Raw genomic sequence first — 13,180 nt, 5'->3', positions numbered from 1 at the left:
TTATGTGTATTGCTGCATATAAATTTTTATTTTAAAAAAGTGTTTGCCTCTTAAAATTTGAAAGACATAGTTACCCAGCATAACTTATCAAATTTCTATTTTCACCAAAAGTATTTGAGCATTTCTCTGTATCTCTCAACATTTTACTCAGTCAATCCAATATCTGCAAAATTACCTTGTATTATTATAAATACATAATTATAAAAACATACATTTTAGATATGTGCCTTTTATAATACAATTTTTAAATATGGCAAAAGTCATTTATTAATAGGCCCAAGTATCTTTTTTCCTGTAAAAAATTAGGAAGCCAAAAGTACCTAAATTTAAACTGATGTCCAGCAATCAATATCTCACTATATTATCTTATTTGGAAATAACCTAGATAGTTAATAAATATCCATCATTTAGTTTAACTTAGTGTAAACTTTTATCTTAGTTATATTTATTTAATTTCTTTTGTGTTTAACAAATATGCTTAAATGGATGCCAAACTGCTAACCATCATCTTAAATTATTTTTCTTATCGACAAATTTTGTAATATGAAGTTAGCATGAGCTTATTTGATGAATAAACCCAGTAGAAAAAAAATATGTTTGTATTACCGCTAACACTAACGATTCTGAAGACATGCCTATTTTTATTAAACAAACATGTTTAAGTTAGTTTTTCATTATCAAAGATTATCCCAGACTATGTGAATTTGAGAAACATTTGGGTTAGTTTCTATGTTTCTGAGAGTTTAGAAATAATTTACATGAGCATTTAGTTTTCTCTTAGCCCATTAAACAGAACTCAAAAATATCGCATGGGCCCAAAAAATACACATAAATAGATATGTTTCCCCAGAGTCGCCACTACAATTCCAAATAATCCAAACGTTCACCCATTTTCCAAGGCAGAAGATCCTGGTCCAAGATTTGTATACATATGGGGAGCAGAGGTTTCTGAGGAGATGGAGAAGGAGTTTAGACCAGGCAGAACTCCCCTTCGCCTGCAGATTCCCTAAGATGTTTAACTATGAGGAGTCTTGTTTCTTAACTGTTTCAAAACACAAGTAATCAGCACATCTGACCAAAATAGGGTGACTGTGGCCTCTTCACCATGCACGTGTGTGCAGGCGAGGACACAGCGGTATTACTAGGTGAGAGGCCTCCTTTTCCCTATGCATGTCCTAGGCAATGACTCAGCAATAGCACTACACACACTGTACAAGCACATCCTTATGTAACCTCTTTACGTTAATGTAGCAGGAGCATCACTAATAGGCATGAGGCCTCTTTTATAAGTTGCCACTGAACATCTGATAGCTGCTTTATACATAATAAATCATGTCCCACTTGCCTGCGGTTACCTGCATGTTTATCCAATTCCCTGCACCCAGGAGGTTTAGTCCCTGGCTGAGGGGCTTGCACCCAACAGTGACCCACCAAGACGCTTCAACAAACAAAATACATATCCTACAGAATAAAGAGCTCCTGTGCTAATTAGACTGGACAGCAGAGCGACCTTCCAGAACAACCTTCCGGAATGACCAGTGGGCAGGGGTTGGGGTGGCAGCCAAGGCAGCTGGGGATGGGAGGCAGCAGCCAAGGCATCCAGGGCTGCGAAGGCCTACGCTTGTGTGAACTTTGTGCATCAGGCCTCTAGTCTGTACAATAAAGCCAGAGAGCATAAAATGCAAAGCAAGTGGAGCTGAGGTCTAAGAGATTTACCTATGGACTCTATGGTCCAGTGAGAGAGAAGTGGCCTCAGCAGACTCTGTGTCCACCACCAACATCTGCATGCTCACCCTGGGCCTCCGCGGTGGGCGGCCTCCGCCGGCACCGGCCCTGGCCCCTGCTTTGGCACGTGCCCATGTTTTGGCCACCACTAAACCTTTCCCCACTGATTGGTTTCCCCACAAGCAGAGGCTGCCCTGGGGATGTGAAGAGCAGGAGGAATCCCTAGGGGAGCCCGGCTGGGGAGGGCACCCCCTGCCGGCTACCCGGCACATCGCACCCCCACCGGCGGAGGGCGCTGGGCGGGCGGGCTGCAGCTGAGGGCTCAGCAGGGAGAGATGTGGTCCCTGCGAGAGGGCGGGCAGGGCGTTGGGTGGAGGGCACTGAGGGCGCTGAGGGAGCTGAGCCCCAGGCCAGCCTGGGGGTGGCCCCGGCGCAGGCTCTTGAGGCTCCCGGAGGCCGGCATACCACCCTGAACGTCCCCAATCTCGTCTGATCTCGGAAGCTAAGCAGGGTCGGGCCTGGTTAGTACTTGGATGGGAGACCGCCTGAGAATACCGGGTGCTGTAGGCTTTTGCTGTGGCTTTTGCTTTGGCTCGGAGGAGCAGCCGCACTTTTGCAGCCAGCCCCAGCCTGGCTGGGTCGGGGAACCCCCCTTTGGAACTCAGCCCCCTTCCCCGGGACTGGGCGCGCGCACGCGCTCGCGCACAGACTCACACACACATACCCCATCTGGTCCGCCCTCCAAAGTTAGGAAAAGGGCTCTCGCTCGCTCGCTCGCTCCCGCCTTCCACGCCGCAGCACCCCGCCATCGCAGGTTCGCCTGTGCTCCATTCTCCCGCACAGCTGGAAGCCCCCGGCGCTCCTGGAGACTGGGGGGTGGGGTGGGGAGCAACAGGGATGAGTCTGACACACTGACAGGGGGAACAGGCTCCAGCGGGTTTGGTGCAGTGGACAGAGCACAGGCCTGTGGAGGAAAGGGTCGCGGCTGCCATTGGGGTCAAGGGCACTTACCGCCCTTGCAGGCTGGATCCCTCCCTGCCCCCTCAGGGCGCCTGCAGGAGGCAACCAATCCAAGTGTCTCCCTCACATCCATGTTTCTCTCTGCCTCTCCGGGGCCTTTTCCACAAGCCCCGAGAATCAATGGAAATATACCCTGCCAGAGGATTCAGATAGATGAATGAATGAATGAATGAATGAGGAACAGCTGCACACTCTAGTGGAAATCTGACAGACATCTGGCTCTCCTTGGTCATCTTCATCCCATGGGCACACAGCGCCCCCCATACCTACCCTCAACTCGGCCCACTCTGACTGCCCGGGTCCGGTCTCTAGGAAGAAGTTGGACTGGTCCAGCTGAGTCTCCACGGGGGGGAGCTCTAAGTGGCAATGCCAGGAGTCCAGGCCCTTAGCCAAAACTGCCTGGGTCTGCCCACGGCAGGAAAACCCCTCATAAAGCCATCTTAAAAAGAGAGATCATGGGGAGACAAAGAAACAGCCCACATATGAAAGAAGAGCAGGCATCACCAGAAAAGGAAGTAAATGAGTTAGAAGCAAGCAAGCTACCAGAGCAAGAATTCAGAGTAATGATCATAAGACGGCTAAAAAGAATGGAAGACAAATTTGACAATATGAGTAAGAACCAAGAGGAAATGAGAAATGACATCGCTACTGTCAAGAACTCAATAGAAAGCATCAAGAGTAGACTAGAAGAAGCAGAGGACCGCATCAGTGAGCTAGAAGACAAGATGGAAAAAATATCCAATTAGAGCAGCTTCTGGAAAAAAAAAATTAAAAAGCAGGAGGAGAGTCTAAGGGAACTTTGGGACAATACAAAACAAAACAATATTCAAATAATAGGGGTTCCAGAAGGAAAGGAAACTGAGGTAGACATGGAAAACATATTTAAAGAAATAATGGCAGAAAACTTTCCTGAGATAGAGAAGAGAAACCACCAGAGTCCCAAGCAAAATGAATCCCAGAAGACTGATCCCAAGGCACATTATAATTAAACTGGCAAACACCAATGACAAAGTAAGAATCTTAAAAGCTGCCAGAGAGAGACAGAAAGTTACATATAAAGGAACCCCATCAGACTAGTAATTAATTTCTCCAGAGAAACTCATCAGGCCAGAAGGGAATGGGATGAAATATACAAAGTCATGCAAAGAAAGGGTCTGAATCCAAGAATACTGTACCCAGCAAGGCTATCAATTGAAATTGAAGGGGATATCAAGAGCTTCACAGACAAAAACAGAATAAAGGAATTTATCTCCACCAAACCAGCAATGCAAGAAATACTAAAGGGTCTACTGTAAAAATAAAGAAATAGAAAGCGAGAAGGAACACAGGGGTATAGAATAAAAATGGTGTCAAATAAGTAACTATCATTAATAACTTTAAATGTAAATGGATTAAATGCTCCAATCAAAAGACATAGTATAACAGATTGGATAAGAAAACAAGACCCATGTATCTGTTGTCTATAAGAAACCCACTTCAGGAAAAAAGACACACACAGACTGAGGGTGAAGGGATGAAAAAAGGTTTTTCAGGCGAATGGAAATGAAAAAAAAAAAAGCTGGGGTAGCAATACTTATATCTGACAAATTATATCTCAGAGTAAAGGACATAACAAGAGATAATGAAGGCCACTTCATAATACTAAAGGGAGCAATCCAACAAGAAGAAATAACCCTGGTAAATATATATGCACCCAATACAGGAGCAACCAAATACATTAAAAAAAAAACTGCTGGAGGACATTAAGGGAGAGATTAATAGCAATACAAGCAATAAAATCATAGTAGTAGATTTTAATATACCCCTGTCACCTTTGGACAAATCATCTAAACAAAAAATAAGCAATGAAATATCAATCCTAAATGACTCACTAGATCAGATGGAATTAATCTACATCTTCAGAACATTTCACCCCAAAGCCACAGAATATACATTCTTCGCAAGTGCACATTTTCAAAGATAGACCACATTTTGGGACATAGGCAAAGTCTCTTCAAATTCAAGAAGATAGAAATCATAACAAGCATCTTCTCAGATCATAGTGGCATAAAACTGGAAATTAACTACAATAAAAATAATCCAAAGAAATCAAACACCTGGAGACTAAACAGCATGCTATGAAACAAGGACTGGGTTACCAGAGAAATCAAGGAAGAAATTAAAAACATCCTGGAAACAAATGACAATGAAAACACAACAATCCAAAATCTATGGGACACAGCAAAAGCAGTTTTGAGAGGAAAGTTCATATCCTTACAAGCCTATTGCAAAAAAAAAAAAAAAAAAATGGTAACAAATTATCTAACTCTACAACTCAAAGAGTTAGAGAAAGAGCAACAAGAAAATCCCAGTGTAAGCAGAAGAAAGGAAATAACAAAAATCAGAGAAGAGATAAACGACATAGAGACCAAAGAAACAATACATAAGATCAACAAAACCAAGAACTGGTTCTTTGAAAGGATAAACAAGATAGAGGAACCTCTAGCCAGGCTAACCAAGAAACAAAGAGAGAGGACCCAAATAAACAAAATCAGAAATGAAAGATGTGAAATAACAACAGACCCCACCAAAATACAACAGATTGTTACAAAATACTATGAACAACTCTATTCCAACAAACTGAACAACCTGGGGGAAATGGACATATTCCTAGAAAAATATAATCTTCCAAAACTCAATCAGGAAGAATCTAAAAATCTCAATAGACCAGTGACTTGGGAAGAAATTGAAACAGTCATCAAAAAGCTTCCAGCAAACAAAAGCCCAGGGCCAGATGGCTTCACAGGAGAGTTTTACCAAACATTCAAGGAAGAACTAAAATCTATCCTCCTCAGACTATTCCAAAAAATCCAAGAGGAAGGAACACTTCCAAACTCCTTCTATGAAGCCAGCATCACCCTAATACCAAAACCAGATAAAGACAACTTAATGAAAGAGAATTACAGGCCAATATCCCTCATGAACATAGATGCTAAAATCCTCAACAAAATTCTAGCAAATCGACTCCAGAAGAACATCACAAAGATCATACACCATGACCAAGTAGGATTTATTCTGGGAATGCAAGGATGGTACAATATCCACAAATCAATAAACGTGATACATCACATAAAGAAATTGAAAGATAAAAATCATATAGTCATATCAATTGATGCAGAAAAAGCATTTGATAAAATCCAACACCCTTTCCTGATAAAAACTCTTAACAAGGTGGAAGTACAAGGATCATACCTCAACATAATAAAAGCTATATATGATAAACCCACAGCCAACATTATACTCAATGGGCAAAAACTAAAACCATTCCCTCTAAGAACAGGAACAAGACAGGGATGCCCACTCTCGCCACTCCTGTTTGACATAGTATTGGAAGTATTAGCCATTGCAATTAGACAAGAGGAGGAAATAAAAGGCATCCAAATTGGAAAAGAAGAAGTAAAGTTATCCTTATTTGCAGATGACATAATATTGTACATAAAAAAACCCAAGAGACTCCATCAAAAAACTAATTGACTTAATAAATGAATTGGGCAATGTAGCAGGATACAAAATTAATGCCAAGAAATCCATGGCATTTCTATACACCAACAGTGAAACTACAGAAACAGAGACTAAAAAAGCAATTCCATTTACTATTGCACCAAAAAAATTAAGATACCTAGGAATAAATTTAATTAAGGAAGTAAAGGACCTATATGCGGAAAACTACACGACACTGAAAAAAGAGATAGAGGAAGATGTAAAGAGATGGAAGAACATACCATGTACATGGATTGGTAGAATCAACATTATCAAAATGTCCATACTTCCTAAAGCAGTCTATAGATTCAATGCACCCATTAAAATACCAACGGCATATTTCACTGACCTAGAAAGAACTCTTCAAAAGTTCATTTGGAACAACAAAAGACCCCGAATAGCCACAGCAATCCTGAGAAAGAAGAGTAAAGTAGGAGGGATCTCAATACCAGACTTCAAACTGTATTACAAAGCCACTGTTCTCAAAACAGCCTGGTACTGGCACAAGAACAGACATATAGATCAATGGAATAGAATCAAGAACCCAAATATCAACCCAAATCACTATGCTCAATTAATATTTGACAAAGGAGGCACGAATATACAATGGAGTCAAGACAGTTTCTTCAATAAATGGTGTTGGGAAAATTGGACAGACACATGCAAAAGAATGAAACTAGATCACCAACTTACACCATACACAAAAATAAACTCAAAATGGATACAGGACTTAAACATCAGACAGAAAACCATAAAAATACTAGAAGCATTCACAGGCAGCAAAATCTCAGACATATGCCAAAAGAACTTCTTCACTGATACTGCCCCTAGGGCAATGGAAGCTAAAGAGAAAATAAACAAATGGGACTACATCAAAATAAAAAGCTTTTTTACAGCAAAAGAAACCATCCCACAGTGTGGGAGAACATATTTGCAAATAACACCACTGATAAAGGTTTAATCTCCAACATCTACAGACAGCTTATACAACTAAATAAAAGGAAGATGAATGATCCAATTAAAAAATGGGCAATGGACCTAAATAGAATATTTTCAAAAGAAGACAGAGGAAGGCCAAAAGGCACATGAAAACATGCTCAAAGTCACTAATTGTCCGAGAGATGCAAATCAAAACAACAATGTGGTACCATCTCACACCTGTCAGAATGGCCAACATCAACAAATCAACAAACAAGTGTTGGCGAGGTTGCGGAGAAAAAGGAACCCTTGTGCACTGATGGTGGGAATGCAAACTGGTACAACCACTGTGGAGAACAGTGTGGAGTTTCCTCAAAAAACTGAAAATGGAACTCCCATTTGACCCAGTAATCCCACTCCTAGGATTATATCCCAAGAAACTAGAAACACCAGTCAGAAAGGATATATGCATAATTTACAATAGCTAGGATTTGGAAACAGCCTAGGTGCCCGTCAGCAGATGATTGGATCCAAAAACCATGGTACATCTACACAATGGAATACTATGCTGCCATAAAAAAAAAAAAAAAAGGAATTCTCATCATTTGCAGCAACCTGGATAGAATTGGAGAACATCATGCTGAGTGAAATAAGCCAGTCAATGAAAGAGAAACACCACATGACCTCACTCATTTATGGATAATAAAGAACATTATAAACTGATGAACCAAAAGATAGATATAGAGACAGTAAAGCAACAAGCAGACTGTCAAATTACAGTGGGGAGGGGAGGGAGATCTGGGGGAGATAAGAGATCAACCGAAGGACTTGTATACATGCATATAAGTACAACCAATGGACATAAAACTCTGGGGAGGGAGGGTATATATGGGAGGGAGGGAGGGGGGACAAAAAAAATCAATAAAATATATTATAAAAAAAAAAAAGAAAAGAAGAAGAAAGAAAGAAAGATAAGACATACCCTGAAAATAAGACCTAGCGCAACTTTGGGAGAAAAAATTAATATAAGACACTCTTATTTTGGGGGAAACAGGATATCTATCTGGCATCAATGGCATGTGTGTGTTTCCATCTGTCATTGTTGATCATGAATTTGGTTGACACTTCTTTTATAGAGAAAGGGCAAATAGCTATATTAAAATATTTCCTCTAATTAATTTCCTTTCAATGGGCATGAATCCATGCACTGGGCCTCTAGTTTTAAATTCTCAACCTCCCAGGGTTCTGCTGTTATAGCTTCCTCACAGCAGCAGTGTTCGCAGTGACTTTTCTAAGCCAATTATGTGAACTCTGCAATGAAAACAATATCTGCTGCCAAAACCGGTTTGGCTCAGTGGATAGAGCGTCAGCCTGTGGACTAAAGAGTCCCGGGTTCGATTCCAGTTAAGGGCATGTACCTTGGTTGCGGCCACATCCCCAGTAGGGGGTGTGCAAGAGGCAGCTGGTCGATGACTCTCGTTGATGTTTCTAACTCTCTATTTCTCTCCTTTCCTCTCTGTAAAAAAAAATCAATAAAAAATATATATTTTTTTTAAATATCTGCTGTCACTGAAGCCCACAGGTCGCCGTGGTCAGGTGAGGGTGGCCCAGTGTGGCTCCAGCTTTGCTGGAGGGGCCCAGCACCCACTATCCCAAGCCCTGCCCACCTCGGCCTGGGCCTCACTCCTGCTTGCTCATTTACCACTTGCCTCGAGATCAACCAGAGGGGAGAGTATTGAGTCATTTCCTGCCTTTTCTGAGCACCCACTCAACCCTGGACATCGTCTGCCTTTCTAGATCCCTGGGATGAGGGGGCATACAAAGCCCAGGCACCTCATGGCCCAGCTCCTCCTTTTACTCTTTTGGTCATCAGCCCACTGTGCGTCCAGCTGTTACCACAACCTCAGGAAGCTGCCACGTTAACACGTTGTCTGTAAGAGCCCTGGCTGGTGGGCAAAGCATCAGCCTATATACCAAAGGGTCTCAGGTTTGCTTCCCGGTCAAGGGCATGTACCTGGGTTGCAGGTTTGACCCCTGGCCCTGATTGGGATGTGTGTGGGAGGCAACCAGTTGATCTCTGTGTTTGTCTGTCTCCTCACTCCCTTTCACTCTCTCTAAAGACCAATGGGAAAAATAGCCTCTGGTGAGGATGAGGAGGATGAAAAGCATTTTGTTAATTGTCTGTTATTGGCTTCAATAAGTGCTTGGGGAGAAGGCTTTCATGCTGGTCAAGCCCTCGCTGGTCAACACTGACAGCTCAGCTCGGGAAATGGGATCCTGAGAGGAGCTCGTGGGCCTGGACCACTGTGCTCACTGAACCAGGCTGCCACCCGGGAGAGAGTGAAGCTAGCTGAGATGGAGAAATGCCACTCAGGACACCCAGCCATCTCCTTCAGTGTAAGTTCCCACATCGCTGTAGGATCGGCGCTGTCCGCAGCTCTGGGAACGGGGACCACCCGACCTGCCTGTGCCCATCCATGCCCGCCTGCTTTCAAAAAGAAGAGAGTTTTGGAGGTTCTTCCCCAACCACTTTTGCTGATGCCACTGAGAGACGTTCCTTACAACAGCACATTTTAAACCACACACAGAACTAGTGAGCCTCAAACACGTGCCTATTTCCATCAGAAGAAAAATTAAATTCACAATGCTCCGCACTCCCACCAGCTTGTACACCGACAGCTGCAATCGCTGACACGCACCAGACAGGGCATGGTCTCCAGCATGTGGTGACGGCTGACATGCCACCCAGCTTCTCAGTGTTACCGATGAATCTGAACACCCTGCATCTTGTGCTGGCCGTTTTTTCCTCAGACACAGGAGCAGTCCTGTCCTCACAGAGGTGGAGTTTGTGTGGAGCCTTGTTCCTCTGAATTCATGTGTACGGTTCCAGTGCTTTGCCCTCATGTGACATTTTGTGCTGCACAATCTTTTATTGATCAGTTATTGAATACAAATTGAAATTAACATTTCCCCAAAATTTTTCTGGTACCATATGGTTCTAGGTATTAAAGAATGTCTTCTGGCCCTGGCTGGTTTGGCTCAGTGGCTAGAGCGTCCGCCTGCAGTCAAGGACACACACCTCGAGTACAAGTTCCACCTCGGTTGCAGGCTCCTCCCTGGCCTGTGCATGGTCAGGGCTCGTGCAGGAGGCAACCAATCAATATGTTTCTCTCACATCGATATTTCTCTCAGTCTTTCCCTATCCCTTCCATTCTCTCTAAAAATCAATGAAAAAATATCCTCAGGTGAGGATTAACAAAAAAAAAAAGAGTGTCTTCTAGATTGAGTTATGATTACAATTATTAGTAGTACATCATGGATCAGAACATAATGATCAAACTGAAGTTTTTAAATGAAATTGCCTCCATTAATGAGATTAATGACTTCCTCCACCATCAGCCCACTTGCCTTCTGCTGAGCATTCCTATCGCTAGAATGTGGCAAAGGCTTCTTCAAATGTGCAAGTAACTCATGAAGCAGCAGTGTCCTTTAAGAGCAGAGCATAAACCAACATTTTATGAGTGGAACTCTATTGCCCAAAATGAGGCCATCTATTATGGAAAGATGGTTTCTAGAGTAATTAGCCAGCTGCTGCTGCGGTGTCAACCAGGGTCTCATCTGAAAGCGGATTGGGGGGAGAGTGCGGCTGTATGCTCAGGGTGTGTAGGGCTCAGCGCCTTGGTTGAAGGCTGCTGGCAGTTCCCAACTGGTTGCTGACTGAGGCCACTCCTGACTCCTTGCCACATGCTGCATCACAGCCACAGGAAGTTCGAGGCAAGAATGTGGCAGTCTTGTATGATGCGGACAGAAATCCGTAGGTCCTCAGCTTCCCAGGACTCTGCTGGTTAGAAGCAAGAGGGAAAGGCAAGGGGGCTAAGAAATATGGGACTTGTTTTTGCTTCAGATATTTAAATCCACTGGGACTCTGTTCTGTTCACACGAAATGGAGCAGCTCACCCCACACATCTCTTCCCTTTCCATTTTGTTGATATGAATGCTCTCAACCCTCCTTTTCACCCATTAGCCTTTGGTTAAGAAGTGGAGAACTGTGGAATATTAATATATCACCTAGTCTTGCATCTCCCACAAAAGGTAACTGAATGCTTTATGATGTATTAGATTATCTGAAGAACAAGGCTCCAGAGAGATCCGTTTGGAAAGCGGGCTAAGAGCCTCACACTGGGTCCTCTCAGAACTTCTAACAGGACAATGACTATCAGACTCTCCAAAGGCGCGCAGTGGGCATGGTGTTGCTGCTGCTGCTGTTGCTACTCCTAACTGGAAGATATTCTTCCATGGCTTTTCAGAGATAATGGATGGAAGGGAAGGAGGAGAGAGAGAGAGAGAGAGAGAGAGAGAGAGAGAGAGAGAGAGAGAGAGAGAGAGAGAGAGAGAGAAACTGGGCATGGGGGGGGCAATGGTAAGATATGTATACATATAATACCTTAATAAAAAAATGAAAAAAATATTAAAATTGTTACCTTTTCATTTTACTTTTCTAATGTAGTTACTACCCTGTTTCCCCAAAAATAAGACAGTGTCTTATATTAATTTTTTCTCCCAAAGTTGTGCTAGGTCTTATTTTCAGGGGATGTCTTATCTTTCCATGCTCTATGTCTTATTTTCGGAGGATGTCTTATTTTTGGGGAAACACGGAAGAAAATATTGAACTCCATACGTAGCTCATACAGGGACCACATTCTATTTAAATGTATGACTCTGCTCTAGAGTCTATGCATACACTTTTCTAGAGTGTGGGTTTGGAGAAACTCATTTGTACCAGAAATGTGGGTAACAAGGGTGCTCAGCAGGGAAGCCTGCACCAGGGGCTCATGTGTGAACATGTGTGGCAGAAGCACAGCCCAGTGAGCGTGGGTCCCACAGGCACTTCCCTCAAGATGAAGAGTTGGCTCAGGGAGGACAAGGACCAGGTGCTCTGAGAAGCATTCAAAAGGCCAGGAGGGTGGCCCCCAGATAGCTCCCTGGGGCAGCCGTGGTTACAGAGGCCTGGCTAAGGTCAAGTCCTGCAGAACAGGGGTTCTAGACCACATCACATGACAGAAATAGACAACTCCATGAGCTGTGCTAACAGTGCCCACTCTCACCCTGACCAGTGCCTTAGTGGTTAGAGCATTGGCCCACACACTGTAAGGTCTCAGGTTTGTTTCCTGGCCAAGGGCACATAACTGGATTGTGAGTTTGATCCTGGGCCCCATTGGGGCATGCTTGGGACGCAGCCAATCAATGTGTCTCTCTCACATCGACCCAGAGTTATGCTTATATGCATGCATTTAAGTCCTTCGGTTGATCTCTTATCTCCCCCATATCTCCCTACCCTGCCTGAAATTTAATATATTTTTTCTAGAGGCCCAGTGCACCAAATTCATGCACCAGTAGGGTCCAGCCAGCCCAGCCCCAATCAGCGCAGATCAGGGCCCACCTGTCAGGAGGAGGAGGAGGCAGGAGGTTGGCCAGACCCAATTGGGGCAGTGTTCCCAGCCTTGCCAACAGAAAGAGCCAAGGAAATTCTAAGCAGAAGTTCAGCGGCTTACAGAGTGCTTGGAGAGCTCATTAGCTTTACCAAGTGGCTGTGAGCTGGGCCATTTGTCCAGAGCTGGAAGGGGCTGGAGAGGCTGGGGAGTGGGAGGGCTTCCCGGCTGGAAAGGGTGGGAGGGAACAGAGAGCAATCCTTTCACGTGGGTGGTGAACACACAGACATACAGATGATATTTACAAAATGGACACTGAAACCTGTATAATTCAGTAGCGATGTCACTCTAATGAATTAAAAACACTAAATTTAAAGATGAGTGGGATGCCAAGGAGTCACTGGGCAGCTGAGGATGTAGAGGCCAAAAGAAATAATATAGAAAAATCCCCTTGCTAGCCCAGACCTCCCTTGGGAATGTGACCCTTAGAACTGCCCCAGGAAATACAGGATATGAGCCACACAGCACCAGACCACCAGACTCAGCCCCTAGAGGTAGTAAACTGGATG

The 13,180-nt window shown here is 43.7% G+C and overlaps 1 pseudogene; it reads left to right on the top strand.

The window, feature by feature from the left end:
* Positions 1-2,180: 2,180 nt before the first annotated feature.
* LOC118714030 lies at positions 2,181-2,295 on the top strand (annotated as a pseudogene).
* Positions 2,296-13,180: the final 10,885 nt, after the last annotated feature.

Source organism: Pipistrellus kuhlii, unplaced genomic scaffold (assembly GCF_014108245.1).
Source record: "Pipistrellus kuhlii isolate mPipKuh1 unplaced genomic scaffold, mPipKuh1.p scaffold_m20_p_94, whole genome shotgun sequence".
Lineage (NCBI taxonomy): Eukaryota > Metazoa > Chordata > Mammalia > Chiroptera > Vespertilionidae > Pipistrellus > Pipistrellus kuhlii.
Note: the sequence above shows the minus strand (reverse complement) of the source record. Positions and strands in the feature narration are given on the sequence as shown.